This window comes from Lithobates pipiens, unplaced genomic scaffold, assembly GCF_037356315.1.
Source record: "Lithobates pipiens isolate NorthernLeopardFrog02 unplaced genomic scaffold, aLitPip1_a1.2 Scaffold_30, whole genome shotgun sequence".
NCBI lineage: Eukaryota > Metazoa > Chordata > Amphibia > Anura > Ranidae > Lithobates > Lithobates pipiens.
In genome coordinates this window covers 153,407,158-153,424,008 of record NW_027507791.1, presented here as the reverse complement: position 1 = coordinate 153,424,008, position 16,851 = coordinate 153,407,158, and the positions used below count along the sequence as shown (strand labels likewise).

The window sequence follows — 16,851 nt, the reverse complement described above, 5'->3', positions numbered from 1 at the left end:
GGTCCCGGTGGTCTGTAGCACAGTAGAATATGAGTGGTGTAATGGGGTGTTGGTTGAAGATGTAGCGTCAGGGTTTCCATAAAAGGCACTGGGTTCTGAGATGGTGGTTTAGTGAGATCCAGGTGACCTTTAAAGATCACTGCTAGGCCTCCTCCTTTTTTCCCTATCCGGTGTTCGGTTAGGATCCTGTAGTTTCCCGGCACCAATTCGGTGAGGATGGTGTTGCAGTCAGAGGTTAATCAGCTTTCGGTGATGTAGAGGCAGTCTACATTGTTCTTGATGATGAAGTCGTGTACTTCCAGTCTATGTTTGACTGCAGACCTGACGTTAATCAAGGCGCAATCTAATTGTAGTGGTCGAGTAGATGTCTTCCTGTGGTTGGGAGCTGCTTGTCGTCCGGTTTTTAATAGTTGTTCTCTTTGAAGTATTTTTTGTATGGAAGATGGCAATGTGGTGTTGATGTTCCTTAGTCTGTGCAGAACTTCAGCTGAGTATTTGAAGTAGCACATGGTTTGTGGATGCTGTTGATGGTACTATGGGCCTAAGATGATGATCCTGATCAGGGTATTTATCCTGAGGAGGGGCTAGGTATCAGACTTGCCGCCTACGGTTGTTACTGATTGTTCCAGAGGAAGGCGAAAAAAAACCCTGGCAGTAGCAGCCAAACGCACCAGTGGGGCAAAAATGTCTTCCTGACCCCTGTAGGTGGTCGCACGGAGTCCCTGGAACAATCACGGGGGGGGGGGGGGGGGGATGGAGGTGCGAGCTTACCTGGCTGCGGTGGTCCCCGTTAAACACTCTGGTTCCGGTGAATCTGGCTTGCTGTCAGCCTGACGTTTCTGGAGAGCTGTCTGGTTGCCCCTTACAGTGGGATCTTTAAAATGGAGGGGAGGATGGAGGTAGGATAGAGGTTAGAGACTCCTGTCTTAACTCCTGTTTTCAACTCCTGGTTATTAACTCTCCACTTTAGTTCAAAAATCCACTTGTGTTCACAAAATCCACATGCAAGCCACCATGTTGGTCATTGCGGACTATATCTTGATATAGTATGCTTTGATCTGCAGTGCTTATTGTCTGCTCGTTTCTGGTTTTCAGTTCGTTCTTTCAGGCCTTGCAGTTTATCAGTGCTTTCTGTTCTGACCAGCCGACTGCTTTGAAGCCATGTTTCGTGTACGTACTCGTTGTAGATAGAGTTCATGTTGTGCAGGGGCTTGGTGTTTGGGCTTTTAGCTTTGACACAAGCCCAGTCCATGAACAGGGCGAGGAGGAGTTCATGGAGCAAGAATTGGTTGCTCCAGCGTGACCAATTCTCGCACATGCCTTTGTGAGATCCGGATGAATAATCCTGATGATTTCCCCGTTTTTCACCGGCTGTTGGCTTTGCTGTTCCCTTATATCAGCAGGCAGGATACCTGCATGCGGCAAGCAATCACTCTAGAGCAGGGGCTAGTTGCCACATTGCGGTACTTGGCGATGGGGAGAAGCCTTCAGGACCTCAAGTTCTCCACAGGCATCTCCCCCCAGGCTCTGGGTATCATTATTCCAGAGACCTGGTCTACCATCATACAGGTCCTGCAGAAGGATTATATTATGGTAAGATTTTTGCTTTAACATCACATTCTATGTATTTAAGGTTTGCTAATGTATTGTATTTCTTTCATCATTCCCTAATTACCATGATTGGAATATGCTGTAATTGATATGCTGTGCCCCTTTGTCCTCATTAGGGATGAACCGAACACTCCCCGGTTCGGTTCGCACCACAACTTTCGAATGGACCGAATATTCGTGCGAACTTTAGAACCCCATTGAAGTCTATGGGACTCGAACATTCGAAATAAAAAGTGCTAATTTTAATGGCTAATATGCAAGATATTGTCCTAAAATGGGTTTGGGGACCTGGCTCCTGCCCCAGGGGACATGGGTCAATGCCAATTTTTTTTTTTTAAACACCTATTTTTTCGGGAGCACCGATTTTTAATGACGATTAAAGTGAAAAAAAAAAGTGAAATATTCCTTTAAATATCGTGCACGTGTTTCCCGTGTTTAGAACAGTCCCTGCACAAAATGACATTTAATGGAAAAAAAGTCATTTAAAACTGCTTGCGGTTTTAATGTCATGTCTGGTTCTGGCAATACGGATGAAAATCATTGAGAAAAAAATGCCATGGGTAGCCCCCCCTTTCCCATTACCAGCCCCTTTGGGTCTTGTACAGATATTAAGGGGAACCCCGTACCCAAATTAAAAAAAGGAAAGGCGTGGGGCCCCCAGGCCCTATATACTCCGAACAGCAGTATACAGCCGGTGCAAACAAGACAGGGACTGTTTAGGTTTGTTGTGTTAAGTAGAATCTGTTTGTACTTTTGAACTGGTACCTTTTTAAAGTGTAGCTCCAGTCAAAAAATCTATTTTTCAGCTTTTTGGAAAACATAGGGAAGAGTTATCACCCCTGTATAATTTTTTTTGGCCGTCCATCTTTTTTCATCTCACTTCCTGTTGTCTCCTTCCGTTTGCAAGTAGGGGACGTTTGTAAGTTGGATGTTTGAAAGTAGGGGCCTGCCCTATATGCTCTACAGAAATGTGGGCCTAAGGTGTTGGTGTTGCCACAACACTGTAAGCCCTCAAAGGGACTCTTGGTGGGCGCTGGAGCGCCCTGCTGTGAATGATTATATCAAGAATTGTAATTACATGCCATTGTTGAACAGTGGTAGAAAAATTGGGCCTTTGGTGGTTGTGGTGGTGGTGGTGCTGGTGCCACAACACTATAAGTCCTCACAGTTACTCTTGGTGGGTGCAGCAACGGGACCTGCTGTGAAATATATCAAGAATTGTAATTACATGCCCCTGTTAAACAGGGGCTGAAAAATTGGGCCTTAGGCACTGCTTTCTGGTGCCACGACACTGCAACCTCTCTCAGATACTCTAGTTGGAGCAGTGGCGTACTAAGTGGGGGGGGCGGGCCGCCCCGGGTGCCACACACTGGGGGGGTCAGGCCAGCACCCCCCCCCCTTCGCAACTACAGAGGAGACAGTGCCGTGCCTCGGGTTCGCAGCCCACACAGAGAGAGCCCGAGGCACTGGCAGTGGGTGGCATTGCAGGGGGGAGGTGCGAGCAGCACTCGAGTGGAGTGACATCTGCCGGCTCAGTGATCCGGGACCCGGCGCAATAATCCCCTTCTTTCTGTGGTTGCATCGCGCTGCCGTTCTGATCAGTCTCGGGCAGCGGCTGTCACTCACAGCTGAGCAGAGTGAAGCCGCCTCCCCCTCCTGCATGCACAGCACTGTGTAGACAAGGAGGGGGAGGCGGCTTCACGCTGCTCGGCTGTGAGTGACAGCCGCTGCCGAGACTGATCAGAATGGCGTGACATGAGTCACGCGACCACAGAGAGAAGGAGATTATTGCGCCGGGTCCCAGATCACTGAGCCGACAGGTGGCACTCCACTCGGGTGCTGCTCGCACCTCCCCCCTGCAATGCCGCTGCCTTGGGCTCGAGGTACACTATGGGTCCTTAGGGGAGGCTGTGCACTGTAGGGGGGTTCTTTACTGTGGTGGGTCCTGCACTGTAGGGGGGTCTGCACTGTAGGGGGGTCTGCACTGTAGAAGGGGTCCTGCACTGTAGAAGGGGTCCTGCACTGTAGAAGGGGGTCTGCACTGTAGAAGGGGGTCTGCACTGTAGGGGGTCCTGCACTGTGGGGGGTCCTGCACTGTGGGGGGGTCCTGCACTGTAGGGGGGTCCTGCACTGTAGAAGGGGTCCTGCACTGAAGGAGGGGTCCTGCACTGTAGGGGGGGTCTGTACTGTAGGGGAAGATTCGGCACTGTAGAGGGGTCTGTACTGTAGGTGAGGATTCTGTACTGTAGGGGAGTCTGTACTGTAGGGGGAGGGGTCTGTACTGTAGGGGGGAGGGTCTGCGCTATAGGGTGGAGGGGTCTGTACTGTAGGAGGGTCTGCACTGTAGGGGAGGATTCTGTACTGTAGGGGGGTCTACACTGTAGATGGGGGTCTGTATGGTAGGGAGGGGGGTCTGCAATGTAGGGGGTCTGTGTAACATGCAGAGGGTCCAGAGCTGTGAGGGGCTGTGTAATGTAAAGGGGTGCAGAGGTGCAGGGTGCTGTGTAATGTAAAGGGGTTCAGAGGTACAAGGGCTGTGTAATGTAAAGGGGTCCAGAGGTTCAGGGTGCTGTGTAATGTAAAGGGATCCATAGGTACAAGGGCTGTGTAATGTAAAGGGGTCAGGAGGTTCAGGGTGCTATGTTATGTAAAGGGGTCCAGAGGTACAAGAGCTGTGTAATGTAAAGGGGTGCAGAGGTGCAGGCTGCTGTGTAATGTAAAGGGGTCCAGAGGTGCAGGCTGCTGTGTAATGTAAAGAGGTCCTTAGGTGCAAGGTCCTGTGTAATGTAAAGGGGTCCAGAGGTGCAGGGCACTGTGTAATATAAAGGGGTCAGGAGGTTCAGGGTGCTATGTTATGTAAAGGGGTCCAGAGGTACAAGAGCTGTGTAATGTAAAGGGGTCCAGAGGTGCAGGCTGCTGTGTAATGTAAAGAGGTCCTTAGGTGCAAGGTCCTGTGTAATGTAAAGGGGTCCAGAGGTGCAGGGTGCTGTGTAATGTAAAGGGGTCCAGAGGTGCAGGGTGCTGTGTAATTTAAAGGGGTCCAGAGGTGCAGTTGTGGAGAGGGGGGGTACACAGTAGTGACAAAAAGAAATTGAAGGATGCAGAGGTATGCAGGGGACACAGTGGGTGTTTTTACATTTTATGGTGGGGGGGTGCCAGATATAGGATCCGCCCCGGGTGCCAAATGCTCTAGGTACGCCCCTGAGTTGGAGTGCAGGAATGAACCCTGCTGCAAAGCATTGCATCAAAAATTGTATTACATGCCCCTGTTAAACAGGGGCTGAAAAATTGGGCCTTGGGCACTGGTTCTGGTGCCAGGACACTGCAACCTCTACCATATACTCTAGTTAGAGTGCAGGTATGAGCCCTGCTGCAAAGCATTGCATCCAAAATTGTAATTACACCCCCCTGTTAAATAGGGGCTGAAAAATTGGGCTAGTGGCGTCACCCAGAACCAAAAATTTTCTTCCAAGCTATCAGCAGGATCATTTAGGAGGAAGAGGATACTTAGTCAACATAAGAGGACAGTCACTCAGCATCAGCATAGGCAGTCTTGAAGGGATGTGACAAAAAATATTCGGTTACATCAGCTTCAGGTGCTTGGTAGCTGGTGGTGATCCAAGACTGATTCATCTTTATGAAGGTCAGTCGATCAACCGAGTCACTGGAAAGGCGCACCCTGTGATCAGTTACAAAGGCTGGATGCAGGACAGGCCAGTAGTTCAATGTCATACTATGCAAGCTTTGGCCAGTGATCCATCCTCAAGACCCAGTAAGCCAGAGGATTTTCGGTGGGAAAGATATCCAAGTCTGACCTTGCCCCTAGGCATTCCTGCACCATGTAAATCAGACGCTGGTCGCCGAGAGGAGGAGCACCGGGTCAAAGATGGCGCTGGCACTCCCTCTGCCGCGGACCATTCTGCGTCAGCGACTAACCAAGTCCTTGAGGCTATCGCCCTATGCCAGAGCACGCTCACCTCCAAAATTGAGGAGGTCAAAATTGATGTGTCCCTCATCCGGCAAGACCTCTCCACCCTCCGGGAACGCGTGGCGGAGACAGAAACCCGCATAAGTAGAGCTGAAGACATCATGCACCCCCTGCAACACACCACTGACGAGGTGCGCCGCCAGCTGCAACAGCTTAGCGCAAAACAGGATGACATGAAAAACCGCCTTCGGAGATGTAATCTCCGCTTTATTGGCCTCCCTGAGACGGCTGAGGGCAACGATCCGGCGGGTTTCCTTGAAAATCTCCTTACCTCCACCTTCGGCAGAGAGGCGTTTTCGGTGATGTTCGCGGTGGAGAGAGCTCATCGCATTCCAGCCCGTCCTCCTCCCCAGGGAGCCCCACCGCCCACCTTGATGGCGAAATTTCTTAATTTTCGGGACCGCGACAAAATCCTCCGCCTGACCAGAGAAAGGGGTAATATCCCCCATACCAATACGCATGTGGTAGTATTTCCAGACTTCTCCAGCGAGGTACAACGGCAGCGCTCCAGGTTTCAGGATGTTAAACGTCGCCTTCGGGTTCTACACCTCAAATACGCAATGTTGTATCCTGCGAAGCTTCGCCTGGAACACGAGGGCCGAACCCACTTTTTTGAGGACCCTGCACTGGCGTCCACCTGGATTGACCAGAGGGAACACCGAGACTGAACATGCTACCCTACCTGGGCCCCCACGACTTTCTGCTTGAGCCGTTGATGGGCACATTACCACTTAGGGCCCTTTGCGGAAGCAGGGGGCTAACCCGGAAATTCCTTTCCCACTAGTTCTGGCTCTCACAGCATGATTACTGACCTGCGATCCCTGCCTCCTTTATACCTGTGGAGCGCCTGGGGAAGACCGTAGGCTAAACGACGTCCACACCTTTCCTACTATACTTTAAGCAATCATCCCTATGGCGGGCGGAGCTGCCCCCTGCTCAGCCATGATGGTGTTACACCTTTTTGGCTCCTACTCCCCGAGCACCCTTCAGAGAAGAAGGCGCCCCCCTAGGATTTTTTGGATTTCTGTGTACTTCTTCCTCCCCTGTTTGTTTGACTCTTTTTTCCCCCCTTTGTTTTTTTCTTTGTTGCCATGGGTATCTATGCCCCCCTGCAATCAAGTTCCATGCCTCCAATGGGCCCTATGCATTGGATGTCCCCTGTTGGTACCCGGTTATGGGGTTTGATGTCCAAGCTGTGTTGGGGTGGCGCTGGACTGGGTGGGGGAGGGAATGTTGTGGTTTCTATTTTTCTTACACCACTATGTTTGCAAATGTTTGTTTATGCTGAAGGTACTATGTTAAAGTTATACATGCACTATTGGTATTGGCTGCTATTGTGTTTTATGCTGTCTGATATAGCCGTGACTGCTCTGCTCACTCTAGTACACCTCTGGTTTATTGTATGCGCCCTGCACCCGCCATGAGCTCTCTAAAGTTCCTTACGTGGAATGTCAGAGGCATGCGGAATAAGATAAAGCGCACCGCCGCCCTGGCATTCCTTAAGTCCCAGCGTGCTGACATAATCGCGCTTGTTGAGACCCATGTTACTGGCCATCTCCAATCCTCTCTCAAAAAGCCATGGATAGGTTGGGCATACCATGCCACCCACACCTCATACTCCAGGGGGGTTTCGGTCCTAATTACTAAAAGGGTGCCGTTTGACCTAGTGCTGCTCCAGACGGATCGGCAGGGCAGATATGTGTTTCTACACGCCACCATTAACGGTTCCCCTATTTTGCTACTAGCCTGCTATGTCCCCCCTCCCTATAATACAGTTGTAATTAAGGAGGGCCTTGCATTTATGGCACAATACCCCTCAGTACCGGCAGTGTGGATGGGGGACTTATATAATATAACCCTCACTCCCGCTCTGGACTGAATGGGCACACCGGACTCCCCTGCTGACCCGCCAGCCCATACCAGACTACATCGTATATTGACCGACTTTGCCCTTGTGGATACTTGGCGTTACAGGTACCCGCATGCTAAAGCATATTTGTGCTTCTCCGCTAGCCATAACACAATGTCCCGGATCGACTTTATCCTCATTTCACAGACCTCGACACCCAAACTGGTAGATGTGGGCTTCGCTCCGAGAATCCTCTTGGACCACGCCCCCTACTGGATCACGATGCGGCTCCTGAAGGCCTCTCCCCCTCCTGCTTGGCGGCTTAACCCATTTTGGTTGACCGCCCTGCGGGAACAAGAAGACATCCCTACGGAATTCCAACACTATTTTACGGTTAACGAGGACTCCGCTACGCATGACATAGTGTGGGAGACATTTAAGCTTTACGCCCGATCCCTGCTCACCACGCGTATTAATAGACTTAAGAGGTCGTCAAATCTCCTTATCCAACAGGCGACAGATCACCTACAAAGACTAGAGGAGGCGTTTCATCGAGACCCCTCGCACGACACAGCAAATAATCTTAAGATTCAGTTACGGCAGGTCTCCCAACTACATACGGAGAAGGCCAAGCAGCGCATTTTTTTCTGTAGGCAAAGGATATTTGAGTACGGAGAAACGGACAAACTACTTGCTTACCTTGCCCGCTTAGATTCCCGCCCCCCAGTTGTGGTATCACTGAAAGACATCCAGGGGAATGATATTACTGATCCACAACAAGTAGGAAGAGATTCTATCGCGCACTCTACGCCACCCGGGTCACTCACACCCCCCAAGACACCAGAGACTACTTAGCGAGAATTACATTTCCCAAACTGACAGATGCCCAACGTGAGCTCTTAGAGGCCCCCATTACTGAGGAGGATATTTCCGGGGCTATCTCCTCTCTGGCCACCTCTAAAGCACCAGGTCTGGACGGTCTACCGCTTGAATTTTATGTCACCTACTCTGAAATTTTGACCCCTAAACTCCATGACCTCTATGAATCAATATTTGACACGGGAATCCTACCCCCCTCTATGAGAGAAGCTCAAATAGTAGTAATTCTCAAGCCCGGGAAGGACCCAAACTATCCGGAATCATATAGACCCATCTCCCTACTACAGGTCGATATCAAAATATTGGCTAAGATTCTTGCCTCCCGTCTTAACCAGGTCATCCTTTCACTGATCCATCTGGACCAGACTGGCTTTATGCCTGGGAAAAACACTGCCATGAATATCCGCCTCTTACTCATGAACATCCAGGGATCCCATGATGAAGTCGGCCCGCGGGTCGTGGTGGCTCTAGACGCTGCCAAGGCCTTCGACTCTGTGGAGAGGAACTACCTGTGGGAGTGCCTCTCGGGATTTGGATTTGGCCCCAACTTTATTCGATGGGTCCAACTTCTGTATCAATCCCCAAGGGCCAAGGTGTTCGTGAATGGCTGGCTCTCTGACCAGTTCCCGCTGGCGAGGGGGACCCGACAAGGCTGCCCCCTCTCTCCCATGCTATATGCTTTGGCTGTGGAACCACTTGCTATTATGGTTCGCGCAGACCCCAGAATCCGTGGCCTTAAGATAGGGAATCTGGAGGAGAAGATCGGGATGTATGCCGACGATACACTCCTCTACTTAGCCAATTCGGGTCCCTCCCTTCTTGCAGCCCTTCACACCATGGACTGTATTGGTAGTCACTCGGGTCTGAGTATCAACTGGTCCAAATCCCAGATCCTCCCACTTGATCATTTCCCCCCTGTACCCACTTCCCCTCCTCTGAATCTCCATTAGAGTCTCTGTGATCAAGTATTTAGGAGTGCAGGTCACTAGATCGCTGACAGACTACGTGCCTCTAAACATTGAACCCCTGTATACCCTGATCAAGAACAAGACACAGACCTGGGCCAGACTACCTCTAGGTGTTATGGGACGCATCAGTCTGGTCAAAATGATACTTCTACCTAAGATACTTTATTTGGTGTGGCATGCACCCCTATACATACCACAAAAGTTTTTCAAAACAATCGAATCAATTCTTAATTCATTCGTATGGGGTCACAGCAGACACAAATTGTCTTGGAAAATTCTGAAGAATCCGGTGACATTGGGAGGGGCTGCTCTTACAGATTTCCAGGATTATTATCTTGCCTCCCAATTGTCCCACTTTTATCATTTTGACAAGAGCGAGCTACCAAGATACCAGACACTACTTTGCCAACACCCGGGCGACCCAGCCCATACCCCACTCCAGTCGGTCCTTCGGGCCCCATTGTCTGGACGTTCCCCCCATCACAAAGTAGACATGCTGACACATCACCGGAGGATCTGGCGGATGGCCCTGAAAAAAATTGGGACCCCGCAGGTTCATTCCTATACACCCCTCTGGTTTAACACTCAGTTGCCCGAACTGTTGTCCGTTCCAGACCCCGCGGTCTGGATACGGTATGGGATCTTATACGTGCACCAAACTATGAATAACACTGGGCTCAAATCATTTCAAACGCTAAAGGAAGAATTCTCACTCCCTAACCATCTCCTCTTCAGGTACTTACAGCTCCGACATGCTTTACAGACTCAATTCGCCGGCTCCAACCCAACCCTGACAGTCCCTCCTATAGTTGACATAATCAAAGGTGATGAGCCAACCAAGTTGATTTCCACCCTCTACCCCACCATCCGTCTCCCTGGCACCGCGACATTGGCTTACGCTGCTAAGACCAGATGGGAGGTGGATGTTGGAATAATTGAGGATGAGGAGTGAGATGAAGTCTTGGGGGATGTGAAGAGAGTTTCCCCCAGGCTGTCGGACCGCCTTATGCAGTTGTACATCATACATAGGACATACTTGACTCCCCAGAGGATAGCACGGTTTAAACCAATGTATAATCCAGGATGCCGCCTATGTGACCACACCCCAGGCTCCTTTTATCACCTCATATGGTCCTGTCCGGTTATCCAAACGTACTGGATACAGGTGATTCGCTTTCTCCATGATCAGATGGGCTCTCCTGCTAGCCTTGACCAGAAGATGTGCCTGCTTGGTCTGTTGCCAGAGTTAGACGCTGACAAACCCCTTCGCACCTTTTTACATGAAACACTGTTCCTAGCGAGAAAAGCGATTGCTTGTGGCTGGATGCAGGCCCTCCCCCCCACTGTCCAGTGCTGGAAGAAGGAGGTTAACAATACCCTTCCATATAAGAAATAGATTTATGCACATAGAGGATGTCCACTTAAATATGAGCAGATCTGGGGTAGATGGCTGGAAGATGGGGAGACATGTACCTGATTTGCTGCTATATTGATCCCTTACCCCCTCCCCCCTCTGCCTCTCCCTTTCTGTGTTTTTTCCACCCCTTGGGCCCCCTCTTATTATCTTCCCCTCCTCTTCCCCCCCTCCTTAGTTTTTTGTTATTTTTGTATTAATTTTCTCTTTTTTTCCTGTTTTCCCCTCCTACCCCGGCTGATACACAGTGGCTTTGGCATGGCTTTACCAATGATGAATGTCTATTCTTATACAGCACAGCTAATCCAATGTACCCATGTATGCAATACTGCCTTGGCCATGTTGGCCTATGTTACCTTTTGTACCGTTGGCATGCTTGCCATGTCTGCTTTTTTTACACTGTTTTCTGCTCCTTTCAATAAAGTTTGTTTTTCGATTAAAATCAGACGCTGGCGATGGTTGCTGGAACTGATCATACCTCGGGGCTGCGGACTAAAAAATGATCTGAACGGATCGGTCAGACAGCCACCTTCTCCACCGCTCCTTCTGTGACTGACCGAAGCAACACGTTGTCCAGGACCAGTAGTTTGTAACCTCCCAGTCTCTGGGAACGCGTTGCACAGACCTTTCTGCAAGGCCTCCTGGAGATGTCTCATCCTCTGCTACCTCTGCGATGGACAGATAAGGTCCGCAACCATATCCTTGTACCGTGGATCAAGGAGAGTGACCAGCCAGTAATGGTCCCTCTCCTTGATCCAAAGAATACGGGCATTGCAGGATCAGGGAGGCCATGCAGCGTAGGTTAGCTGAGGCAGTCGGTCCGGAGTCCTCTGGGTCACTAAGGACAACATGATCCGCAGCCACCTCCTCCCAGCCTCGTACAAGTCCACGGGTTACTTGGGACTGTAAATCATCCCTAAAAGACTGATGCTGCTGCTGCTGATGCTGAGTGCCAGGCTCCACCTCCATGCGAGTGCCATCCTCCACCTCCATGCTGACACAATCCTCCTGCTCCTCCTTGTCCTCTTCCTGTGTGATGGGTGGGACAGCAGGAACACTGTCTAGATAAAGGGGGCCTTGAGAGGCTAGGAAGTCCTCCTCTTCCTGCCTCTGTTCTGCCTCAAGTGCCCTGTCCATTATTCCATGCAGTGTATGCTCCAAGAGGTGGACAAGAGGTACAGTGTCACTGATGCATGCACTGTCACTGCTCACCATCCTCGTGGCCACCTCAAATGGTGACAGGACAGTGCATGCATCCCTGATCATGCCCTGCTGGCGTGGTGAAAAAACAAACAAGCTCCCCTAACCCTGTCCTGGTGCCGTAGTCGCACAGGTACTCATTTATGGCCCTCTGCTGCGTGTGCAGCCGCTGCAGCATGGCCAACATTGAGTTCCACCTGGTGGGCATGTCCCATATAAGGCGGTTCTTAGCCAGGTTCAACTCATTTTGGAGCTCAGCCAGCCAAGCACTGACATTAAATCATTGGCGGAAATGCACATAGACTTTCCTGGACTGCCTCAGGGACATCCTGTAAGCCCGGGTACCTGCCCAAGAACTGCTGCACCACCAGGTTAAGGACATGAGCCACACAGGGCACATGGGTCAGTTGTCCCTGTCGGAGGGCGGAGAGGAGGTCGGTGCCATTGTCGCAAACCACCATTCCTGGCTTAAGCTGGCGTGGCGTCAACCACCTCTCGGCCTACCCCTACAGAGCTGACAAAATATCTGCCCCAGTGTGGCTCCTGTCCTCCAAACAAACCAGCGCAAGCACGGCATGGCATCTTTTTTGCGTACTTGCGTAGCCCCTTGAATGCCTACGGAGCACCACTGGTTCCGAGGACAAAGCACTGGAAGAGGCAATGGAGGAAGAAGAAAAGGAGGGGGTGGAGGAGAGAGGTGAGTCACAACCAGTAGTAGCATTTTGAAGGCGTGGTGGCGGAACAACCTCCTACACTACTGCACCTTGTCCTGCATCCTTCCCAGCTGCCAGAAGAGTTACCCAATGGGCCATGAAAGATAGGTAACATCCCTGTCCATGCCTGCTGGACCATGAGTCAGCGGTAATATGCACCTTACTGCTGACTGCCCTGTCCAGCGAGGCACGGACATTGCCTTCCACATGCCGGTAGAGAGCAGCAAACACCAGAAGGGGGTCGAGTCTACCAACTGAAAAAGCAGCAGTTGAAGTGCTAGCAATTTAGCCAAGCTAGCATTCAACTGCTGGGCATGTGGATGGCTGGGAGTGAACTTCTTTTGACGGTCCAGCAGCTGGGGCAGGGAAATTTGCCTGCTACAATCGGACGTCAGTGAACTGCTAGCAGATTGCCCACAAGTACTTGGCTGTGACACGCCAAATTCTACATCTTCATTCCTCTCAGTGCAGGTTTCAGAGAGGACTGAAGGTCTAGTGGAGTTGGAGATCCCAGCTGATGAGGAGCAAGAAGAGGTCCGCTTTGTTCTTTGGTGTGGGTCTTTAAGGTATGCTTGCCAACGAGCTGCTTGGCAGGTCAACATATGTCTAGTCAAGCATGTGGTGCCCAAGCGGCTGATGTTTTGGCCACGTGAGATACGCTTGAGACATATGTTGCAAATAGCAGTGGTGCGATCTGATGCACTCGTCTCAAAAAAGGCCCACACCAAAGAACTTTTGGAATAACGCGCAGAGGTAGTGCTCTGCAAAGGTGGAGCTCTGTGGTATGATTCAGTCGGTGTGCTGCCCTTAAGCTGGCCCCCGGAGGCCATCCTGCCTCGTTGGAGATGTGCCTCCTCCTCCTCCTCCCCCTCTCTCCTACCAGGCACCCACGTGGAGTCAGTGACCTCATCATCCGCTCCATCTTCATGACTGCCAGATTGCTGTCCTTCTTGAGCATCCCCTCTCTCTGCGCTAAAGCTACTGCCTTCCTCTTGCTGTGCATCATCATCAGAGCCTTCAAAATGCTGGGCATCCTCCTGGAGCATGTACCCAACACTGTGCTCAAACAGTTCGGGGGAACTCAGGAGGACATGGTGGGTCTATGGAAGGAGTGACTTATGACATTGAAACGATGCAAGAGGACGCGTTGGCAGCTGCTTTGCTAGCACCCTGAGCTTGGGTGAGAGGGTGAGGAGAATGAGGAGGACTTGGTCATCCACTCTACCAAGTCTTCGGCATGATGCGGCTCAACACGTCCAGCTGCCGAAAATAAGGACAAGTGTGTCCCATGGCCACGTACTGATGACGATGCACTGCGTTCACGACCAGCACTGTTGTCTCTAGACAGAGAGCCTGTTTGCCCTCTTTTATTGGCTTGTGGCTGTCTTAGGTGCACACTGAGCAGATGACACAGTACACCGACTGTAATTACTGCAGCTGCCTGCCTGTGTTACAGAAACAGAACAACACCAGCAATAAGGGGTAGCTTCAGGTGTATAATGTGCAGGAAGCACCCAACACCCACTGTAAATGCTGCAGATGCCTGTACTACAGAACACCGGTAATAAATGGTAGCTTCAGGTGTATATTGTGCTGGAGGCACAAAACACCCACTGTAAATGCAGCAGATGCTTCTATTACATAACACCAGTAATAAAGGGTTGCTTCAGGTGTATACTGTGCTGAAGGCACACAACACCCACTGTAAATGCTGCAGATGCCTCTATTACATAACACCAGTAATAAGGGGTATCTTCAGGTTTATATTGTGCTGGAGGCACACAAGTTTTTTTATATGTTGTTGGCATTGACTACATGTTTATTTTTCTGCTTGTTTGCCGAGGTGACCATCTTTGCATTTGTCAAGAGGCTTGAAAGTGGCCAGAGAGAGCGCCTACGGCCACATCACCCTGAATGCACCCGGTCTTGTCTGATCTCGGATGCTAAGCAGGGTCAGGCCTGGTTAGAACCTGGATGGGAGAGCGCCTGGGAATACAAGGTGACGTAGGCATTTTTTTTATGTTGTTGGCGTTGACGAACTGTTTATTTTTCTGCTTGTTTGCCGAGGTGACCATCTTGGCGTTTGTCAAGAGGGTTGAGAGTGGCCAGAGAGATCACCTATGGCCACATCACCCTGAATGCGCCCAATATCATCTAATCTCAGATGCTAAGCAAGGTTGGGCCTGGTTAGTACCTGGATGGGAGACTGCCTGGGAATACCAGGTGCCGTAGGCTTTTTTTATATGTTGTTAGCTCTGATCTTGGATGCTAAGCTGGGTCGGGCCTGGTTAGTACCTGGATGGGAAACTGCCTGGGAATACCAGGTGTCGTAGGGTTTTATTTATATGTTGTTGGCGTCGACGACCTGTTTATTTACATCTATATAAGCCTAGTCTGATCTGGGATGTTAAGCAGGGTCGGTCCTGGTTAGTACCTGGATAGGAGACCACCTGAGAATACTAGGTGCCATAGGCTTTTTCTTATATGTTGTTGGCGTCGACGACCTGTTTATTTTTCTGCTTGTTTGCCGAGGTGACCATCTTGGCATTTGTCAAGAGGGTTGAAAGGGCCAAGAGAGATCACCTATGGCCACATCACCCTGAATGAGCTCGATCTCGTGTGATCTCGGATGCTAAGCAGGGTCGGGCCTGGTTAGCACCTGGATGGAAGACCACCTGGGAATACCAGGTGCCGTAGGCTTATTATTTATATGTTGTTGGCGTCGACAACCTGTTTATTTTTCTGCTTGTTTGCCGAGGTGACCATCTTGGCATTTTGTCAAGAGGGTTGAGAGTGGCCAGAGAGATTGCCTACGGCCACATAACCCTGAATGTGCCCGATTTTGGCTGATCTCGGATGCTAAGCAGAATCGGGCCTGGTTAGAACCTGGATGGGAGACCACCTGGGAATACCAGGTGCCGTAGACTTTTTTATATGTTGTTGGCGTCGACGACCTGTTTATTTTTCTGCTTGTTTGCCGAGGTGACCATCTTGGCGTGTCAAGACGGTTGAGAGTGGCCAGGGAGATCGCCTATGGCCACATCACCCTGAATGCACCTGATCTTGTTTGGTCTCGGAAGCTAAACAAGTTCAGCCTGGTTAGTACCTGGATGGGAGACCGCCTAAGAATACTAGGTGCCGTAGGCTTTTTCTTATATGTTGGCGTCGACGACCTGTTTATTTTTCTGCTTGTTTGCCAAGGTGACCATCTTGGAGTTTGTCAAGAGGGTTTAGAGTGACCAAAGAGATCACCTACGGCAACATCACCCTGAATGCGCCCGATCTCGTCTAATCTCGGATGCTAAGCAGGGTCGGCCCTGGTTAGTACCTTGATGGGAGACCTCCTGGGAATACCAGGTGCTTTTTTTTATATGTTGTTGGCGTCGACGACCTGTTTATTTTTCTGCTTGTTTGCCGAGGTGACCATCTTGGCATTTTGTCAAGAGGGTTGAGAGTGGCCAGGGAGATTGCCTACAGCCACTTCACCCTGAATGCGCCCGATTTCGTCTGCTAAGCAGGGTCGGTCCTGGTTAGTACCTGGATGGGAGACCGCCTGGGAATACCAGGTGCCGTAGGCTTTTTTTAAATGTTGTTAGCATCGACGACCTGTTTATTTTTATGCCTCTTTGCCGAGGTGAACATCTTGGCGTCTGTCAAGAGGGTTGAGAGTGGCCAGAGAGATCACCTACTGCCACATCACCCTGAATTCGCCCGATCTTGTCTGATCTCGGATGCTAAGCAGGGTCGGGCCTGGTTAGTACCTGGATGGAAGACCGCCTAAGAATACTAGGTGCCGTAGGCTTTTTCTTATATGTTGTTGGCATCGACGACCTGTTTATTTTTCTGCTTGTTTGCCGAGGTGACCATCTTGGCATTTGTCAAGAGGGATGAGAGCGGCAGAGAGATCGCCTAAGGCCACATCAACCTGAATACGCCCGATCTCGGATGCTAAGCAGGGTCGGGACTGGTTAGTACCTGGATGGTCAGACCGCCTATTAATACCAGGTGTCGTCAGCTTTTTTTTATATGTTGGCGTCGACGACCTGTTTATTTTTCTGCTTGTTTGCCGAGGTGACCATCTTGGCGTTTGTCAAGAGGTTTGGCGTGAACAGAGAGATCGCCTACGGCCACATCACCCTGAATGAACCCGATCTTGTCTAATCACGGATGCTAAGCAGAGTCGGCCCTGGTTAGTACCTTGATGGGAGACTGCCTGGGAATACCAGGTG

General features: G+C 50.6%; 6 pseudogenes; all 6 read left to right on the top strand.

Moving 5' to 3' along the window:
- The first annotated feature begins 14,514 nt into the window (after positions 1–14,514).
- Positions 14,515–14,633, top strand: LOC143949925 (5S ribosomal RNA; annotated as a pseudogene).
- A 105-nt stretch (positions 14,634–14,738) lies between these two features.
- On the top strand, positions 14,739–14,857 carry LOC143948655 (5S ribosomal RNA; annotated as a pseudogene).
- A 346-nt stretch (positions 14,858–15,203) lies between these two features.
- LOC143947750 (5S ribosomal RNA) lies at positions 15,204–15,322 on the top strand (annotated as a pseudogene).
- Positions 15,323–15,651: 329 nt separating this feature from the next.
- LOC143949819 (5S ribosomal RNA) lies at positions 15,652–15,769 on the top strand (annotated as a pseudogene).
- Positions 15,770–15,872: 103 nt separating this feature from the next.
- Positions 15,873–15,991, top strand: LOC143948830 (5S ribosomal RNA; annotated as a pseudogene).
- A 314-nt stretch (positions 15,992–16,305) lies between these two features.
- Positions 16,306–16,424, top strand: LOC143948654 (5S ribosomal RNA; annotated as a pseudogene).
- The last annotated feature ends 427 nt before the right edge of the window (positions 16,425–16,851 follow it).